Below are 20,010 nucleotides of genomic sequence, written 5' to 3' on the forward strand. Positions count from 1 at the left end.
CTGGTACGGAACAGGAGAGGAGCCGAGAGGTTACTGTTCAGGGTTTGATCAACTGGTCTGCAGACCCTATTTCCTCTTACTATCAGGAGGAAATTGCCACTTCATCAGCTGGATAGTGCAAAAGATTAATGTCCGTCGCTCTCTTGTCATTTACACAGCCGACCCCGACCGACAGCCCCGGCCGCGGTTCTGATGGAACTCCGGGAAAAAGAACCCCCCTCTCCCCCCATCCCTCGTCATAATCCGATACTTCGATGCTGGCGAATACCGTCTGGACCTACAGGTCTTTCCAATCGGAAACCATCACGGATCTGTTTATGGTCGCTTCTTCCTCGCGAAAGCGCAATTATTTTGCCATAACATGGCGAAAGTATTTTCTTCTGTTTTGCAATGGGTAAATCTTTTTGAGATGTTCGACGGACTATCGTTAGGTCGAGTCATAAATTACTTCCGTTTCTTTATCAGACATTCATTTTGTTTATTTTTTTATTTTATTTATTCAGAACCCACCTTTATTCAGTGAAAGCAAGAACGCGTTTGTCCCGTTGTCTCGTAGTGGGTTGCCGCTTATCCGCGGGCACGTCCTTTTATCGGTGCGCTGGTCGAACGTTACAAACCTTCTTCTTTCGAATTTGTTCGTTTCGTTCGACCGAATGTTATAATGCCCGACAATGGTCCTATTGTCGTCGCTGCCCAAACATCGCGGCGCTCACGTTCGTTGCGTGGTTTTCATACGAAAAACGAAAAAAAAACATAGCCTTACTTTCTCATTTTGTATTACTAGTACGTATATTTGGGTTTTTGTTGGGAAATAATAGTGAAAACAAAATGCAGGGTTTTGATTGTTCATCACCAAATTGTATAAAAATACAATTTTTATTTTCAATTCAATTCAGTTAAATTGAACATCCTCTCTATTTTCATGTTGCGAACACTGTTCCGAAACCAGTAGTTCGATTGTTTCTTTGAGAAATGGTTTTGATACTCGACATGAATGAACGGGTCGGACGTGAGCAAAAGTCTGCATATAATAAAAAAGAAAATTTATAATTATTCTCATTGGTTTCGATATAGTTCAAACAGTTGAAATATTGATATTTTACTCAACCTATTCGAAACATCCGCGTAACTCGGTAGCTCATAGGTATCACGATATGCTTCGTGGCACATTCATAGTATGGCTCATCGTAATGCCGTTTTGGCATTATTGATTTCTCCAACAGCAGCTAATAGCAGCAAATTTTTATTTTGCTATTAATGTAAGGCATCACTCTTCGAAATGCGATCAAAAGCGAACACTGAACTCCACCGAACTCGTAATTAAAAAAATGAAATGAAAATTCAAGATATTCAATTGACTCAAAAAATGTGGGAGATGGAGAAGTGTCCTGTGACATAATTTGAGTACGTACTAAGTACATTAAATTCTGTAAAAATGATTTATTTTCGAAGAACGAAGTAATTATAAACGATGATATTATTCGATAATATAAGTTAAAAAAATAAGAGTTTTTATTTACTTCTGTTGTTCTATGCAATAACAAATTTCGTCTATTCCAGTTCTAAAAAAGTTACTGCGCTTTAAAAGGTGCTCGAATATTAACACGTTGGCTGCCGCGCGAATTTTACGTGACTTGCCCAAGGCGCCAACATGAATTTTTCATTATGCGATGCATATTATGTTGAAATATTATTTACAGCAGATAAGTTTAGTTGTATAAACTTGTTTTATGCATTTTTCGTGTGGCGCATTGTAATCAATTACAATTATTATAATATTATATTATTTAAAAATTTATGCGTATCGATGTTTACCCTAATTATGTATTTTAACTATTCGTCGCGTCGCCGGTCACCGGTGGCCCCCACGGCGCTGTAGCCAAGTCGAGTGCCGATCACCGGTGACCCCCACGGCAGCCAACGTGTTAATCGGAGTTACTCTATCTCCGTGTGGTAGCGTCGCCTATCATCATAAGTTCAGCAGTCGGTAAAGTAGAAGCGGTGTAATTGCGCCTTTCTAATTCGTAATACGCGTGCCGAGCCCGGCGGAGATTTCAGGATCGTGCCGCGTACTCACCGAGTCCCCTTGTACTGCACCTAGCGGCTGTCACTGATCAGGATCGTTCTCTGAATTGCTGAGTACCCCAAAGAATCCTGCGGGCAGGTGGAGGACCGGGGTCACTTCGCACACAGATCGACAAACCCGGAGACGACCAGGATCACAGCCCACTCAACATTGAAGTTTCGAGGGACGTCCATGTTCGATGTCCTATAGTCGTCTTTCCCCGTCAAGGAAGGGTTTCGTCGAGCTTGAGTGGCGTGGAGGCGCTCCAAGGATGTCGGCGACTCCCCTAGTCATCGAGAACGACGCAACTACGATAGAATTGGAATCGGAATCGGTCTAGAGCCAGCGGCCATCCGTAAGAGGGCCTTGCCGAATGTTTTTCGGTGGCTCCCGTCGCCGCCGAATGTTTTTCGGCGACTCCCGTCACCGCCGAAAATCGCGAAAGGTTATTGTCGAGCGAGCAACTACAGCGAACGAGCGATTGTGTCAAACGAATAAACCGGGACGCATATTGTGACAACGGTAGAGGAGCCACGGAGTAGAGGTGGCGGAAATTGGATACCCGAGGATCGCGAGCAACGGTAAGTCGTACTCAGTGATTTTTCGCTAATTTTCACGAGATTATGTCAAGGTTATTTGGTTATGTCAAGCTTCGGAAGTGAGCGCGAGAAACGAATTATTAGGTTATGTAATAAGTCTGTGTTCACGGCCCTCTGATATTTAGGAAAAGACAAGGGAAATTACACGTGGGACTATTTCTATGTAACCTAGCTTAAATGAAAGCTGGAAGTGTCTATTTCACACACACAAGACAGGATAGATTAGATAACAATAGAATGTCGAGATCATTTTGAAAAATTGATAGGAGTCGACCTTTGACATCATGGGGTTTACAAGATTTGGAAGGAAAAGTTCAGATGGATTTTAAGACACGTTCCTGTAAAGCTATTTCTACGGAACTTAGCTTAAATGAAAGCTGGTAGTGTCTACTTTAAGAGCGTGTAGATTAGGCTAAAATTATATGGTAAGTCCATTCGCGTCGAACGGACTATATTTTCTTACAAAAAAACGCGAACACAGACTTATTACACAACCTAATAGATTTCGAATAACTCGATGAGTTTTGCGAGCGTCGGAAAATTGCCTCGGGAACTTTGCATCGCAGAAAGAAGCGTAGCGATCGCCGATATCATATTACACCATTTCGCGACCATTCTACCATATTTGAATTACGAAGGTCTCGGGAATCCTTGCAGTGTCGGCGATTGCGTTGTCGCGAGCTTCCGTCGACCGTTATCGTGCTCTTGTTTACTTTTGTATCATCGCGGGCCGAACACACCGAATTGCGTTTCGCTCTGCCAGCGAACTTGAAGGTCAAATCGTAATTGCGCCGATCACCTGCGTTTTACGGCTCATCATCTTGTGACGAACCATTATCTCAAGTATCGGCTCCTCCATACTAAGCCTCAACTAAGGCTTGCCTTAATTTTTTATAGAAAAACATAATAATTTGATTTGTATTCAAAACATTTCCTTCACAGGTTATTGGAAATGTCTAAAAAATGGTGGTTTATCTTGATAAATGAATCCTGTATTTAGCCTTGCAAATTTTAATTTGAATAATAAATCTGAAAATGTATGCTATTTCGTCAGTTTTAATTTTTGTTTCACTTCGGTATACAGAATGACTCTAAAATATTCATTATTTATGATCCAACAATTTGCAGTGTGTCCGATAACTCTGACGTTGGCAACCGGATACTTGACTGCTCGATTACTATAATTCCTTTAACCATTTTTTATATTCTCTTGAAAAAACATCATAGTCTTTTTGAATATCCATTCCTCTTGAATATAGAATAACACCAATATGCAGTTTCGAAATCTAGCTTATTCTTCTGGCTACCATCACACTCAACCTGCCAATATTTATTTAATTAACAAAAAGTATTAATTAAGATGCATGACCATATAATTAACTAACGATACTTTTGAATCTTCACACTGTTACATCAATTCACTGCGGATATCACGCATTTCTAACAAAAATGAACAGCTGAAATACGAAACTGTGATAACTCTTGTTACATCATTTTCGACTCGTTCAAATTGTTAAACAACCTATTACGTATTCATGTAGGATCGGGTTTTTAAGTAATTAACTCCCGCAATATCGCAATACCTTGATAACGAAAAAAAAGCAACTTTATTAATAGATTAAAATGTGAGAAAAGATATAGGTACAAAAAAAACGAAATACAATGATTCGCTCTTTACCGCAGTTACGACCGATCACAACTGAGGATCGCTTCGGCGATCCTCTCTGCGTTACCGCCGATCGCTTTCTTTTGTTTTTCTCTCATCGCGCGCGACGCTGAGCCATCCACCGACTCACCGCGCTCGCGCGGCATCCTACATTCATATAACTTTTGATTATTCGCAAGTGGATGAGAAAATGTTTATTTTGCATAAAAATCCACAGTCTATTTATCACCGACATTACTTAATCTATTAAGGTTTTATCAACTGTAATAATTTCTTAGAAGGGGAACAGGGAAATATTTATCGTGCGCTTACATTTACATGAATATTTAGATACTGCCGACGAAAGAACAGAATTTTATTCCGACTTAAAACAATGGAATAACATTCATACCTAACAGTGTATTATACATTATTATTACTACTGTTACTGTTAATATTATTACTATTTTTGTTATTATTACTATTACCATTACTATTTCTATTATTATTATTATTATTATTATTAGTGCTATTACCATTAATATTATTACTATTATTACTATTACTATTACCATTACTATTTCTATTATTATTATTATTATTATTATTAGTGCTATTACCATTAATATTATTACTATTATTACTATTACTATTACCATTACTATTTCTATTATTATTATTATTATTATTATTAGTGCTATTACTACTAATATTATTACTATTATTACTATTACTATTAATATTTTTACTATTAAATGCAACAGAGTGTAAATAAACAGGTGAAAGTTTAAAAAGAGGTGAACATCACAAAAAAGAAAGTACTGATCTTGTCTACTGATTGGATAATCGAAGACTGTATTTGCATATATCTGGCAGAACAATTTCTTTGAGCGATTGTTCCTCTCTGCAGAACTTCCATAACTCCTCAAACAGCGGTCGTAATTACAGCCGAGCGTTATAACGTCTCGTGCCGCTTTCCGCCGAGTCCCAGCGGTAAGTTAGCCAGCGTTTGTTAACTGTGTTACACCGGGAACTCCCGTGGCGTCTAGTACGTCAGGCTTTCAGCTTGCAAGAGTTTTTATCGCGTTTAAAGCCGGGACGCGGATAAATACGCCGAAACAAACCCCGATATACGCAAGTAGAAAAAGCATAAACTCAGGGATGGCGTGGGGGCGGTGAACGCGCGTGCTGCAGGCCCGGCCCGGCCCGGCGAGGCGAGGCGAGGCGAGGCGTTTCACGCCGCAAGAATCAAAAGCACCTGCGTGCAAATTACGAGGCGACTGGTATATCGCGATATCAGGTCAGAAATACGAGGCGACACGTAAATCGCGCGTTTAATATGTAAACGACCCCATCGATCAGAAAAATTGAGGCGCGTTAGCCCGAGCCCCGATAATATATCAGATTGCCGGATATCACTTCTGCCTGAGAATGATCATTCGTTTCCCTCTGGAACTTTTTTGACCGATTATATTATAATCTTTATGACGGGTCCGGCGTGGCATATCGCGTACAGTTATTGGCAGCGTGTAAATCAAAGGGAGAAGTTGATCGTGACGCCGCGCCGCCGCAACGCGACGCCGCGCCGGCTTTTGCGGAATTCTTCTAATAAAATATGGCTTTTGATCCTCTGTTTAATAACCTTAATATATTATTATTATCCGCCACCGATGTAGCTGATGCTGCCATCAGTTCTTTTCATCGGGAATCTGTGCTACGTTGATCGCTTATTTGGAACTTATGTTGATCGAAGGAAAATTGGGAGCAAATTATCTTTGTCGCTTCGTTGGTCTACAGAAGAAGTAAGCAAATTATTTTTGTCTATTTGCTAAGCTAATAGAGAAGTATGTATACCATTTTTGTTGCTCTGTTACACTAAAATGGCAGTAAGCAAATTATTTCTGTCGGCTTGTTCAACGAAGAAAGAAGTAAGAAAATTAGTTTCGTCGTTTTGATAAACTAAGGAAGAAGCAAGCAAATTATTTTTGTCGCTTTGCTAAACCAAGAAAGAAACAAGAAAATTAGTTTTGTCGCTTTGCTAAACTAAGAAAGAGGAGAACAAATTATTTTTGTTAATCTGAGATAGAGAAATAAGCAAATTATTTTTGTTCTGATTTTTGTTCTGATTTTTGTTTGTAATCTCAACATACCCTGGCCCCAAAACAGAGCACCGTTCACTGAGGATTTTTTTTAAAGAATTTACCGTCTAGGTTACCGTAAATGTTACGATTTTGTATCACAATCCAATAATAGCGGGGAGATGTTTGAAATTAAAATGATTCTGCCACAGCCCATTGAGAAGACTCTGGATCCCTTTATGCAGCTAACGGATTAACCACCATGAAATAATGAACAGTATTACCATTCTTGGCATTTCAGGATTGTTAAACTGCAGTAGCCAGCTCGAGCGTAAAATAATTCTGCAATCGACTAAATGAGAAGCTATCGAAATCATTTCTAACCTCGGCAAATCAACAATTACAAAAGATTGCGCGTTGTACACTCGTATTTTGAACAAACAATTTTTGATGTGTCAAGATCCAACGTCCTAAATTTCCAATGCAGACGCAGATAAACAAAGGAAACCAATGCAACAAGAAAAGGAATTGCGAAAGGCGATATTTAGTGTTTTCTCCGCGATTTCGACTAACTTCAATGCCATTTCTTCCTCTTCCAGTTATCTAACTACTTCTCAAGACGAATTACGTACATTATTTAATTGAGTTCTAAAGCAATTATTCTCTTGAAATAGTGTCCGAATATTAATTCGGAAAATTCAAGACCAGATTCTCGTGAGAATTCAAAGAGAAACCAACAAGAGAAAGAAAGTGTTGACGGCAATCCTGTAAGAACCGTGGAAAGCTACGCGACGCGTAAGAGAGCCAGAATTAATCCATTTCGCTCAACTTTTTTATTCGTGGACGAGCGAACGGATTACGGGAACACGTCCGACGTGTTCGTTCGAGTCCGAGACACATTTCAAACCTCGTTACACGGGTACTTTCGAATGGATTTCACCGATTTCTGCCTGTAATGCGCGATCGGTTAATGCGCGCGGATTTTACGCCTTTCGTGTAAGCATTATTTCTTTCATTCCCAGAATTGTTGTTAATATTTTACGGTCTGCGTAAAAAGTGTTCGTACATTATTTAAAATTGACTAACTTCTTTAGAATTGGGTCAAGCGATCTAAATCTTTTTGGGATGTTAGAGGGATCATCAGTTGACCAGACAGTGACTGAGAAATTGTTTTCAAAAATGACGATTAGTTGGTAAAAGTGATGAAGAAATTAGAATATGATGTTTTTTTCCAATTTTTTTGTATCTGAGCCTGTAACGAAAATTTATAAAAATGCAGAGTCGCAGAGGCTATTTTTCATTGTTCGCAGCTCGTAACAACGTCAAACGATATCGATAACGTTGTTCAGGTAAAAACAATGTCAAAAATGCGAGCTTCTTATTAGCTCTTTCATTGCCTGTTAAACTAGTCTCTCTAACATATCAAAAATATGTATAAAATCGCTAGGCTAAAAAGGTTATTTCCTTTTGAATGCTGTACGAATATTTGTTACACCGACTGTAGTTACACGCTGTAGATCACAGTGTTCGGTGTAAACTTCATTGTCAAGTAAATAGTGAAAGCTGCAAACTTCATCGTCAAGTAAATAATGGAAGATGGAAATTTCATTGTCAAGTAAATAATGAAAGCAGCGGCTCTTATTCTCAAGTAAATAGTGAAAGCTGTACATTTCGTTGTCGAGTAAATAATGAAAAATGTAAAGTTCACATTGTGAAGTGATCAATAAATAACTTGCACACGAGAGAAAAATTGAAAAGTTGCACTACATCCAGATCAAACATAACCCACACAATATACCAGTTAAAAAATGAATACTGCCGAACCATTCAACAAACAATTCTGTTTGCCATTTCTGGTTGATGCGAAGCTTGGAATGTCAAGGGATAGGGGTGTTCAGCCGGCCCGAACCGGCCAAATTGTTTTATTACTTTATTCTTTTCTTGTCCATCATTTGTGCGAGTTACGTACGATAGCCACGTCTCTAGCAATGCTTTCGCCTAGCATGCCAAATTCCAACATTAAGTTCTTTAGTTTCCGTTTACCATTGCCCAGAGTTACGGAACTTCTTGGGATTATTACCTGTCAGGGTCGAACCCGCGAAACTCGCAGACACAAGGCAACGCGAGGATCAACCATCCCCCACAATGTTACCTTTCTGCAACGGGGTCCACGGGGGCGGATTTCGAACCAACTAGACAATCACATCGAAAATAGCATCAACGAATCAGCACACTTTTGAGACAGCACACGCCCACACCGACATTATGAAACACACAACATCCTACACTCACTTCGTTATTCTTGATCAGTCGAACTACACAGCCAATTCAACCGCTTAGCCCTTCGTTCTACCGTCCACAGTTTAACCGTGTAGAAAGTGAAATAAAGTTACAAGTGTTACAAACATCGTGTTCATTTATCTAATTTAACCCTTTCGCTACTACGGACCACTATAGTGGCTTTCCATATGATGCCACTGAGGTACTACGGACCACTATAGTGGCTTTCCATTTGGTGCCACTGAGGTACTACGGACCACTATAGTGGCTTTCCATTTGGTGCCACTGAGGTACTACGGACCACTATAGTGGCTTTCCATTTGGTGCCACTGAGGTACTACGGACCACTATAGTGGCTTTCCATTTGGTGCCACTGAGGTACTACGGACCACTATAGTGGCTTTCCATAAGATGCATTATATTGCATAATGTTATTTCCTCTCATACTGTAAATTAAAGAGCGCATGCTAAGACGTTATAAAATACCCTGGAATACCCTTTATTTATAAATACCCTTTGGAGAAAAATTTTTTCGTTCGAAAAATTCATTCAATTCAAACAGCTTAGGTTCTCCGCCGACCGCCGCGGAGTACCGACTTCCGCTGACGATCGCCGTCGCGTAGCGTGCAGTGATGTCGCGGCGCTCCGTTCAGCGGAAGTACCGCGATGGAGAACCCGCCCGTAGCGAAAGGGTTAATATCCTTAGAACCCGACCAGGTTGTAGGGAATTCGTTTTGATACGCGTTGTCAGGAAATCCTGAGTTGAAGATTTACGCCCTTCAACGACGCCGAAATTAGAACGGCATCACAGCGCGATACAACGAACAAGGGGTAGTTCTACGGGACCTTCAACGTGTACACAGCGTGGCAATAATTTGGGAAGCATCCGAACGAGATTCCTCTCGATACCGAGAGTCCGTGAGCGAAGATCGATGAAAGCAAAACACGCCGCTGGTCGGAGAGCCGTTTTTTTCTTCCGTTGCCGCTTTCCTTCCTCCTTCCTGGCTGGCTTCCTGGCTGGTCCGCGGCGAACGTGTCGGCGGTTCTTAAAGAACAATATTTTCACTGGATCTATATAACCGGAGGAATACATTTATCGAATTCCCGACTCCATTTTCTGGGTTTCGTTCGTTTGAAGTTTCGCCGCACCGCACCGCGTCGCGGCGCGGCGAAATAACTTTCCTCTCCCTGTTTTCTTGGTGTTCCGGAACGGATGCCACCGGGTCTCTTTATTTAACACGTCGGACGGCTGTTCAGCGACCGCGGCAACTCGATCAGATCGAGGCAGTTTATTTGGTAAAACAAAGATTCAGAATTGAAATGTATGATAACATTCGTTTTTGTACTCGCAGAATTTTCTTGTGCGTATATAAAATAATATATAATCTTGACATAATCGAAAAATTAAAATATAAAATAATATAATCTTGCAACCGAACGATCAAACTATAAAATAATGTAACCTTGGAATCTAACAATTAAAATATAAAATAATGTAATCTTGGAACGTAACAATTAAAATATAAAACAATGTAACCTTGGAATTTAACACATAGACGGACTGGGTTAGGTCCATCGGGACCCAGAGTATAAATATTGTTATTCGATCTGGTTTCTGACAATAAATTTAAATTTTCGCATGTTTCATTAAGGTCTGTTGTTGGAAATATATAAAAGCGTTTGTCATTTCACCAATGCGACATTCATAGTAAACGTTTATTAAACAATATAAAATTCTAGAAAATGTTTATAAGTACATAGCGAACAATTTATTTCGAATGTGAAAATAAATTATATAGACTTAAATTGTAATGATATTTTTACTCACAGTAAATGTTTATTAAACAATATTAAATTGGAGAAAATTTCTGTGTCATTCATTACCATAGTTCGAGCACATTACAACAAAATTTATATATCGTTATAATTATATCTTCTTAATAAAAATCCAATAGCTAAAAAAAAATTAACGTGCCCAGGAGGAGTACCTTAAAAAATATGTTTAGAAAAATTGATAAATAAAAAATTCTAAATGATTCTGATCACACTCTATATTTTTGTCAAATGTTCACTCTTAATGCGTACTTAAACAGAATTTAGGGTGAGATTGTGTTAGCACAGACGTGTTATTTGACCTTATTAAAATTCTTAAATATAGAAAAACTATTGTGCTTGGCTCCTATGTCTGGCAATTGAAGGAGACAATTTTTATTTTGCCTACAGATCCTTCGTCTAGTTATGAAGCAAATATTTTTAATCTTGAAAGAGCACCACAATTACTAGTAGTCTTCTGAAGGCCTAAGGAAACAAAGTAGAAGAACTTAATTTGTGCGAAAGGGTGAATGTGATCCGCAAAAGAACGCAGCCGTACTGCGGAACCCATATTGCGATCCGAATTTCCAGAAATCTAGATAAGTGCACAACTGTTATTTTTATAGAGTCGTGTAAACTGGTCGCTTCTAGCGATCCAGTTGTTACGAAAGCCGTCTCCGCGCTAAGCCTTCGCTCTCGGTCGCCCAATTACTTCCGCGCGCCATTATTTCCGATTGTCCTCGAAGGAATCGTTTATCCCCTCGTGACCCGGTTGATAATGTTTACGATGCTCTGTTTTAAGACGATCCAGCCGATTATCCCGATTCTAGAGCGTTATTCCGTTTGTTCGTAAAGCCGGGTCATTATTACGGACTTCGTCAATGCGCGTTCAGCAACGACTAAACAGAGGTTTAATGTTTCACTGAGGGAACGTCGTTGTTTGTCCGACAAGGAGAATATCAATGCAGTTTCCCTCTGTTGTATTATTCAGCTCAGAGATGAAGAGAGAGAGAGAGAGAGAGAGAGAGAGAGAGAAAGAGAAAGAGAAAGAGAAAGAGAAAGAGAGACAGAAGAAGCGAGACAGAAGCCCTTGGATTTCCTGTTCTTTGCTTCTCCTTTAAGGCTACGTTACATTTTTTAAGATAATTGGCTTGGTTGGAGAACTAAAGGTATGCAAACGGTCGCTTACCTTCCCTCCAGGATCTCGATTTAATCGTTGATGGTAGTGTACGAAGCATTCAACCCTCCGTGTACTATGCCGAGGTCATTGGTGACTCGTCGTGCCAAACGACGATCGCCTTACCATCCCCGTTACAACTTCGCGATGAAGTATCGGAGCGAGTCAAAAGTGACTCCGGCACACAGCACCACTCTCTTTGCTGCAGTCCAGTTTCGGCCGTTCCAGCGTACAATACGGAAATAAATGCAGGATCGTCACTGTGGTGGAAAGCTCACCGGCAATCAAAACAGAGAAGACGATCGTAACCCGTCTCGTGATTGGCCGAAGCCTCCCGATCTCCGGGAGAAATGATCCTGTCATCGCGGCGGGCCGTGGATTTTAGCATCGCTACTGAAAAAGTTTGATCGCCCATACGGCACCGCTGGGGCCCGTTCGCAGGTGAAACGCAGCGCGCGTTCATACCGGCGACACTACTAAATTACAGAGTACACGGGTCGCGTGTACAGAGTTCGCGCGCGCGCGGGAGTGGTCATCGGGTAACATTTTCCCGGGAGTGCATTTACAACGGATATTACATCCAACCGGTAGAAAAACGGCCGCGGGTGCAACGCGAGATTAAAAGCTATCGCTCGTCAGTGTCGATGAACTCATTTTTCCAGACGAGGTTCACCCCGACGCTACGCGGACCCCGATTTCCGGATAAATATTTGAATTGTGCGCGACGCGTGCACCGGGAGACCGCGTCCAACTGCGCCCAACTGCGCCCAACTGCAGGCGACTGCACGCAACGCGCCATGACTATTCAATTTAAGCAATGCTCATATCGGGTAAGCCGACGTTCGATCCCTTCCACCGGAACGATTTTTCGTCTCTGTAGATCATGCGCCACGCCACAGGGGGGAACACAGTGTGTTCGCCTGTGTGCTGCACGGTCGTGTACGTGTCTTTACGCCCCCGTGATCCGATAATTCATACGCGGTCTCCCCGGTATCGAATCTTTTTTTTTATTTATACACACGCGTTCGCTTCCGGCCTGTGCGCCAAGCAATATCGCGGCTGGGTCGATTACGTTCTCGATTCCGCCCCCTTTGTAAAACATGTTTTTAATTTCGACTCGGGTCCGGCTACTTTTTGAATGGGTTCAATACTTCCAGGACTCCTGTCGGTTCCCTATTACCTCGCGTTTCCCTGGAAATAACGGAACGCGCGCACCCGTCGTTTCTGGTCTAATGAAACACGGCACGGACGCGGAGCCGCGCAGCGCGAGATTGACATTAAAAATCGAAAAGTTACACCGGCGAAATGAATAATATTACTGGCCGTAGAATTTTAGCGACGTCGATTTTCTTCGCTGATGGAAACCGATGCCTGGCTTGTGCCGCATCGATTGTTGTTGATTTGCGAATGCTGGGGAGGCGTTTGTTGATGTCGGAGCAGTTCCGTTTAGGGAAAATTTGTTGGTTGAAAGATACCATTGGAAAAAGTCGGGATCCAAGCTTTCCTTTCTAATTCTATTACAAGTACAGTAATGTCTCCCTAACTGATGCTCAGATTGTGCAGAAAAATGGACAATTTGGGAAGAGGAGATACGATTATTCGTACCTTGCGGCTCGTTTTTATAATTGTTGACAATTCGTAACTATAAAAATGAACCGCAAGGATCGAATAATCGTATCACCTCTTCCTAAATTGTTCATTTCTGCGGACGATCTGAGCGTCAATTAGAGAGACATTACTGTACGTGTTATAGTAAATTCTCACAAATTGTCCCGCGGCCTGTAAACCAAAATGGACTATTTGCGAAGAGGAGATAAAAACTAGTCTTTTTGATCGATTTATAATCAAATGAAATAGGATAGTATAAAGGACAATAAATGAGAAATTCAAATAGAATACAATAATTTATAGAACAGACCATTGCTTTACGTAAAAATAATTGCTTTGTATACACGTAATTGTTAAAAATCGCAATAGCTTTCAATCCAATGATAAAATTCATATTAAATTGAAGAATTGAATAATAGGGCTAATTATATCTGATTCGCAACGAGATAAATTTGATTTACAAAATGATGGATAAAATCTTCAATATAGGTGATTTGATTCGCAACGAGATAAACTTGATTTCCAAAATGATGGATAAAACCTTCAAAATAGGCGATTTGATTCGCAAAGAGGTGAACATGATCTTCGGAAGGTTTAATTTAGATCGCAAAGCATGTATCAACTTTTTGAATCGGATCGCTAGCAATCCAAAACATTCGGATCTGCCCTCTCGTCACATCCTGCCAGCCCGACACCCCGTATTAGCACTCTCCCCTGAAAACAAGCAAGTACCTTCTTCAGTAACCGCGTCTCCGAAAATCGCGAGGGATCGGTACTCCGATGGGGATGTAGCAATCGCGGGAAGCGGGAACGAGCTGCTTCATCTCGCGTATAATAAATTGCGCCCGCAGGGGGATGCCGGGAGCTGTTTGTGTGGGTCGTCTGTTCGTCGGTGTGCGGCCTGCGCTCGGAGGGGTTGCGAAACGCGTCGGTCCTCGACTAACACATTAGGTGGCGCGGGCATAGTAACGACGTTATAACAGGTATTGCTTGTTCCTCGGGTTCCGCGTCGCGCGAACGAGCCCCGCGAACCGTTTTATCCGTCTGGCATTCAATGGAACCTGCACGCGCTATAGATTCCAGGCTCGCTGGGACGGCTGCGACGCCGACGACGGTGTCGGGCCGGGGCCTCGAAGCCGCAGACTCGTGCTCGTTAATTGCGATCTTTTTATTCCCACTTGTCCCGGGACGCGTCTTCGTCGCGCGTACAGTTGCGGTCATAAATTCGAGGCGATGAATTTTTATTTCAGCGTATTGTGTGATTGCTGCTTGTTCGGTTAGGCTTGTTTCGTTTCGAAATCTACGGACACGTGTTTCGCCACCTTCGTCTCTGATACAGAGGTCTGTGAAATTTTATTTATTTATTTATTGATTTATTCATGTATACGGGTAAAGAAGAACCCTTCGTTTGTTACAGAAGACGAAATAAAAAGAGAGGGATTTTATATAGCCACCACTGCCGCCGCACGAGTACGATAAAAAATCGAATATAAATGTAAAACAAAGTATGAAGAGTGTAGCGTGCAGAATAAGTATACATGGTGTCCTATAATTATGTTAACACCCGCAAAGGGGTGATTCCTGAGGTTAATATAACTTTTTCCTTAATGGAAATGCAATTCGCGGCTTTGATTACAAGTTATGAACGAAAAATAGTGGCCAATGAGAAGCGAGCACGGCTGCCGCTAGACAGAACTCAGCTTCGACCGCTGACTGGCTCGGCCACTTACCGCTTGCCGTGCTCGCTTCTCATTGGTCAGTGTTTTTCGTTAATAACTCGTAAACAAAGCCGCGGATTGCATTTTCGTTAAGGAAAAAATTGCTTCAAATGGCCTCAGGAATCACCCTTAATCGAGTGTTAACATAATTATGGGACATCCTGTATAGTAGTATATAGTGTAAAGTATATAGTGCAGGAAAATATAACAGGTGAAAGATTTGGTCACACACACATACAAGTAGAGCCGTTGGGAAAACAAATGAAAGAAAAAGAATACAAAAGAAAAATTAATAGAAATTAATGACACGGTTGCTTTTACGTTTTCAGTCTTCTAACAGCACTTCTACTGATACAACGCTTTACGAATTCGTGTGTTATTTTAGTACATAGATATCGAAATCCGCGTGGTTAGTCGAAGTTCATTTACCGAGTATGAAAGTATGGGTAATTACTATTACACTTAACGAAAGGGAATAAATAAAGATCGGCTAAAAAGTGGCAGGCTACGGAAAACAACCGAAAAAATGAATCGTCGCATCCATCGTTTGGGGATCAAAGAATCATTTTTGTTCTGCAACTAACGTTTACCTTTCTTCTGTGAACCAACGACATTAACCTTTTAGGTACGGCTGAATTCTGCGCGAGGCTATTTCTCTGGACGGCAGGGTTTGATACGTACTGTACAGAGTCTGATACTGTATATTCTGTCTGTATATACAGGCTGTCCCAAAAATGTCTCGCAATCCGAAAGTGGCGGGTTCCTCAGGCCATTTGAAGCAACTTTTTACAAAAATTTTCTTCGAGGCACCGTTAACAAGTTATTAACAAAAAACAGTGACCAATGAGAGGCGAGATCAGCTGCCGCGAGGTGGCCGAGCCAACGGCGCCAGCGGTCGAGCGGTCGAATCCCAGCTCAGCTGGCGCGAGGCGGCCGAGCCAGCGGCGCCAGCGGTTGAGGCGGTCGAATCCCAGCTCAGCTGGCGCGAGGCGACCGAGCCATTGAGCGGAACTGGGCTTCGTGTGCTGGTTGGCTGGGCCGCCTCGCGTCAGTCGTACTCGATTCTTATTGATCACTGTTTTTCGTTAATAACTCGTTAACGGTGTCTCGGAGAAAATTTTTGTAAAGGAAGAAGTTGCTTCAAATGATTCGAGGAACCCGCCATTTCCGGATTGCGAGACATTTTTGGGACATCCTGTAGACTGTTGTAAATCGATGTGAAGACAAAAGAAGTGTGAAACAATGAATATGAAGACGATCATTTGGTTCAAACGATGAGCGAGTGAGCTACTAGAGCAAGCCACTATAGTGGCGTGTCGTTCTGAAAGATGACATCCGCGAAAGCCACTATAGTGGCGTGTCGTTCTAAAAGATGATATCCGCGAAAGCCACTATAGTGGCGCGTCGGGCCTAAAAGGTTAAAGACTTTATATTTTTTATTTAGTATTACCTACCAGAACGCGTGCAGTTCCGTGCATTAACCCTCGCGAGGCAGTGGCTAGGACGATTTTGACCCAAACTACTTGAATCGTTCACTTAATTATTCAATTTTCGGCAATTAAATGAAATAAATTGCTGCTTCGTTAGGAACAACAGAAAGGCCGACGGGTCTGCAAGAAATATCTTCTTAAATATGTTCTGAAAAATTGCTGAATAAAGCTCAGAATTGTTATAAACATCGTCGATAGTACAGTTGTGAAAACAGTCCGTCATCCGAGGGTTAGCAATATCGGAGAAAATTTGTGACGACCGTGCATTTTACTGATTTCTTTGCTTCTTTCTTGTCGTCTTAATCTTTTGTCCGCTACTGTACATAGTAGATACGGCCACACATAGAGTAGCAGTCGTGGTAACGACAAACCAAACCCACTTGCGAGAGAGAGAGAGAGAGAGAGAGAGAGAGAGAGAGAGTGAGAGAGAGTGAGTCTCTTCTCTCTTTTCTCTGGTCTTTCATCTCGTCTCTCCTCTTTCCCCGCTCCTCTCTCTCACTCCCCTCTTTCCCTCTCTCTCTTTCTCTCTCTCTCTCTCTCTCTCTCTCTCTCTCTCTCTCTCTCTACGGCTGAGCGTTGGTTTTTGTTGCGCTCGCGGTGAAGACACGGACACGGCATTAGGAGAACGAGCACGAGTACGAAGCACGAGCACGGCACGGAGGCTTTTCGCGGCAAGTGGTATGTGAAAGACCACGCGTCCGCGGTCGTCGAAAAAAGCGCGTCGTTCGTTAGGGATTCTGAGCGTTCAACGAGTTGAAACGAAATTAATGCTCTCTCGTACGTCGCGGAACACGGCCGAGTGCCGCGGCGGGGTGCGCGCGAGAGAGTACACGCTTATCGGCATCGAGTCGAGTCGACTCGACTCGACTCGACTCGAGTTCCCGAGGTTATACGTACCATGTGGATATATGTGTGTGTGTGTGTGTGTAGTTTCTCTGTTTTTCACCTACACCCCTTTTTCATGGTTCTTTTTCACCCCCTATCCCCTTCGATGTCTCCCTCTCTCACTGGTTCGCGCCTCGGTCTACCGCCGTGTCTCTCTCCCTCCCTCTCTTTTTCTCTTTCTTTCTCTCTCGTTTTCTCTTCTCCTTGCGGTGAATCTCGTTTTTCCCCGTTTTGTTCCAACCGACTCTCGCCTTTTCACTCTTTTTCGCTCCTCCTGCTCTTCCTCCCTCGCCCTCATCGCCACTCCGGACTCCCCCTATTTCCACCCCGTTCCCAGCGATCTGGCCGCTTTCTGAAATACGATCCTCTACGGCTGTATTATACTTGTACTTATTGCGAACGTGGAAACGTTACTTGTTTCAGATTGCTTCACTTGAACTTTTAGTGGCCGCCGCGTCGATTTATAATCGCCCCGGTGATGTAGCTACCCGTTTCTATGGAACGGTCCAGATGTTATGTACCGGGTGAGCGGAATCCGGGGACCTGGAATTTGTTCGGCGATAGAGCATGGCTGATTTAGCAGCGATGATTCGACGAATCTGAAACGTGGAACGCTTTTGTGCGAGGTCCGTTCTTTTTCTGGGAGATAGCGCGTTCATCCCCGTTTGCACGGGGAGCAAACGGGAAGTTTCTTTGTGATTAGTAGACTGCGGATCTTTATGCAAAATACAAATTTCGTGCAACGACGGTAAGAAACAGAAATAAAATGAAAATGAACTATCTCTTGTAAACAATTCTGTTAATTTGAATATAGTGTAAGAATATCATTGAACTCTTCTTATGTGTCTTCATACTTTTATATTTCATTTACTCATTTTTGCCATAAATGCATAAACTCCGCAGTAAGTTTATATTAAGTAATGTAAAAGTGTTGCTTCAGTTTAAATGATTGTACAGTAATTTTTAGTAGCCTCTCGGGGTTGTTATTCGAGCGAGCAGGGTTAAAAAGTCGTGTTAAATTATTCGACGAACTACAGTGCATCGTTTGTTTATTTATTCATTTATTTATTTACGGATGAGATACCCTTTGCTTTACACAGATATATTAACAAATATGTATGATCACTATTATTACAATCAATTGTAAAATGTAGAGCAGTTCGATCGTTCTCCGCGGTATAACGGAAAACATTTCGTCACTTTTATTCCGACAAAACGATTAAATGGAAGAAAACAACAGGATAAAAAGTAAAATTGCTGGTCAGATTTTTGAAAGTCAGGGGTGTAGTTTAGACGATATCGAATCTCGCAAAGCACCGTTTCCTATCCGCGTTTTCCATTTGCTTTATATTCTACGTTCCCCTGCACTCGCGGGACTGTCATCCCTTTCTTCAACGATAGTTGAACGCCGCCGGCTGAAATCGCGGTAAAATTTATATCCGTTATAAATATCGATGATTAATCGTGACCATGAATGCACCCTGCGGATTCGAGTGGCACGGTCGTCTGACCTATCTCGCTGGAACCCAGATAGAAGAGGTGAGGGAGGGTCGACGGATTGCGAATGTGCAATCGACGCAATGAGTTCGCGCGTTAAATTATTTTCTTCCAACAATAAGCCCATTGTCTTTTCGACCCATCAATTGATCGATGCTCCCGTTACACTTAAATTGAAAAAAATGTACAAAATGCTACTGTCATCTCGATGTAGAATTTAATCAATTTTTTCGTGCTCGTATTTCTGTTTAGAGACTTCGCGACCACTGTTATATTTTTGTTGCGATCACCGTTTCATTGAATTTCAAGAAAAAATTGTTTCATTTACACACACCTACAACTAAATCACAATTACGCTATACTAAACATTATTACATAACATCTTTTGAGTAATAAAACAGTTATTAAAAATCTAACGATGGTGTTTCAAGTGAGCATCAACCTGTCCCGAGGCAATATTTTGCATTCACCTAGAAAACATTTTAAAACTTTCTGAAATCGTCCTTTTACAATATCGAAAAAGGAAAGATCAAATTAAGCTTCAGCATTTTTGTGTCTTATTAAGTAATTATCTGAAATCAAAATTGTATAAATCGAGGAACGAAAAATGTATCAACTTATCCCAGAGCCTTCCCTGGTTACCAGTAACTGGTACGCGTTAATGATGCGAACGGAAGAACCGTGAAACGAAATTTATGAGATTCGCTTAACAATAAATGACGCCTGAAATCTCGAGATAATCCACCTCGAAATCAGTTGAAAAATACCGAAGCTCGTTTTGCAGCCTGATTAAAATTTTCACCGTGCACAAACAAGCAAAAATGGTTCCTCAGGAAGCGACGAATCCCAAAGACAACATTTTCTCGAATGCGAGGAGAGGGGAATTTTTCCAAGCAAGATACCGGCAAGATAACGAGCATTGTTATTAATCCGCGATGATAAAGCGGCGGCCGTAAATTTCGGCGAGTCGCGCGCAACAATCTAATGCATAAATAATTGAATATTCAAAAATCTGTCGGGCCATGAAACTGATGTGTTGTTTGGCCCGGGGACGATATACGAAGGGATTAGCCGCGCGAGATTTATACCGCGGCATTAACAATTTAATATGTAGGAATTTCTCGGCGAAAAACGCGTCGGGCATCGATACATTCTC

The 20,010-nt window shown here is 41.7% G+C and overlaps 1 long non-coding RNA gene across 1 annotated transcript; it reads left to right on the forward strand.

Annotated features, from left to right (window-relative positions):
- Positions 1–1,989: 1,989 nt before the first annotated feature.
- On the forward strand, positions 1,990–19,270 carry LOC117223757 (uncharacterized). Its single transcript, XR_004491005.2, has 2 exons — positions 1,990–2,646; positions 17,781–19,270. It is a non-coding gene; the product is annotated as an uncharacterized LOC117223757 (long non-coding RNA).
- Positions 19,271–20,010: the final 740 nt, after the last annotated feature.

The sequence above is a fragment of the Megalopta genalis genome, chromosome 6 (assembly GCF_051020955.1).
Source record: "Megalopta genalis isolate 19385.01 chromosome 6, iyMegGena1_principal, whole genome shotgun sequence".
NCBI lineage: Eukaryota > Metazoa > Arthropoda > Insecta > Hymenoptera > Halictidae > Megalopta > Megalopta genalis.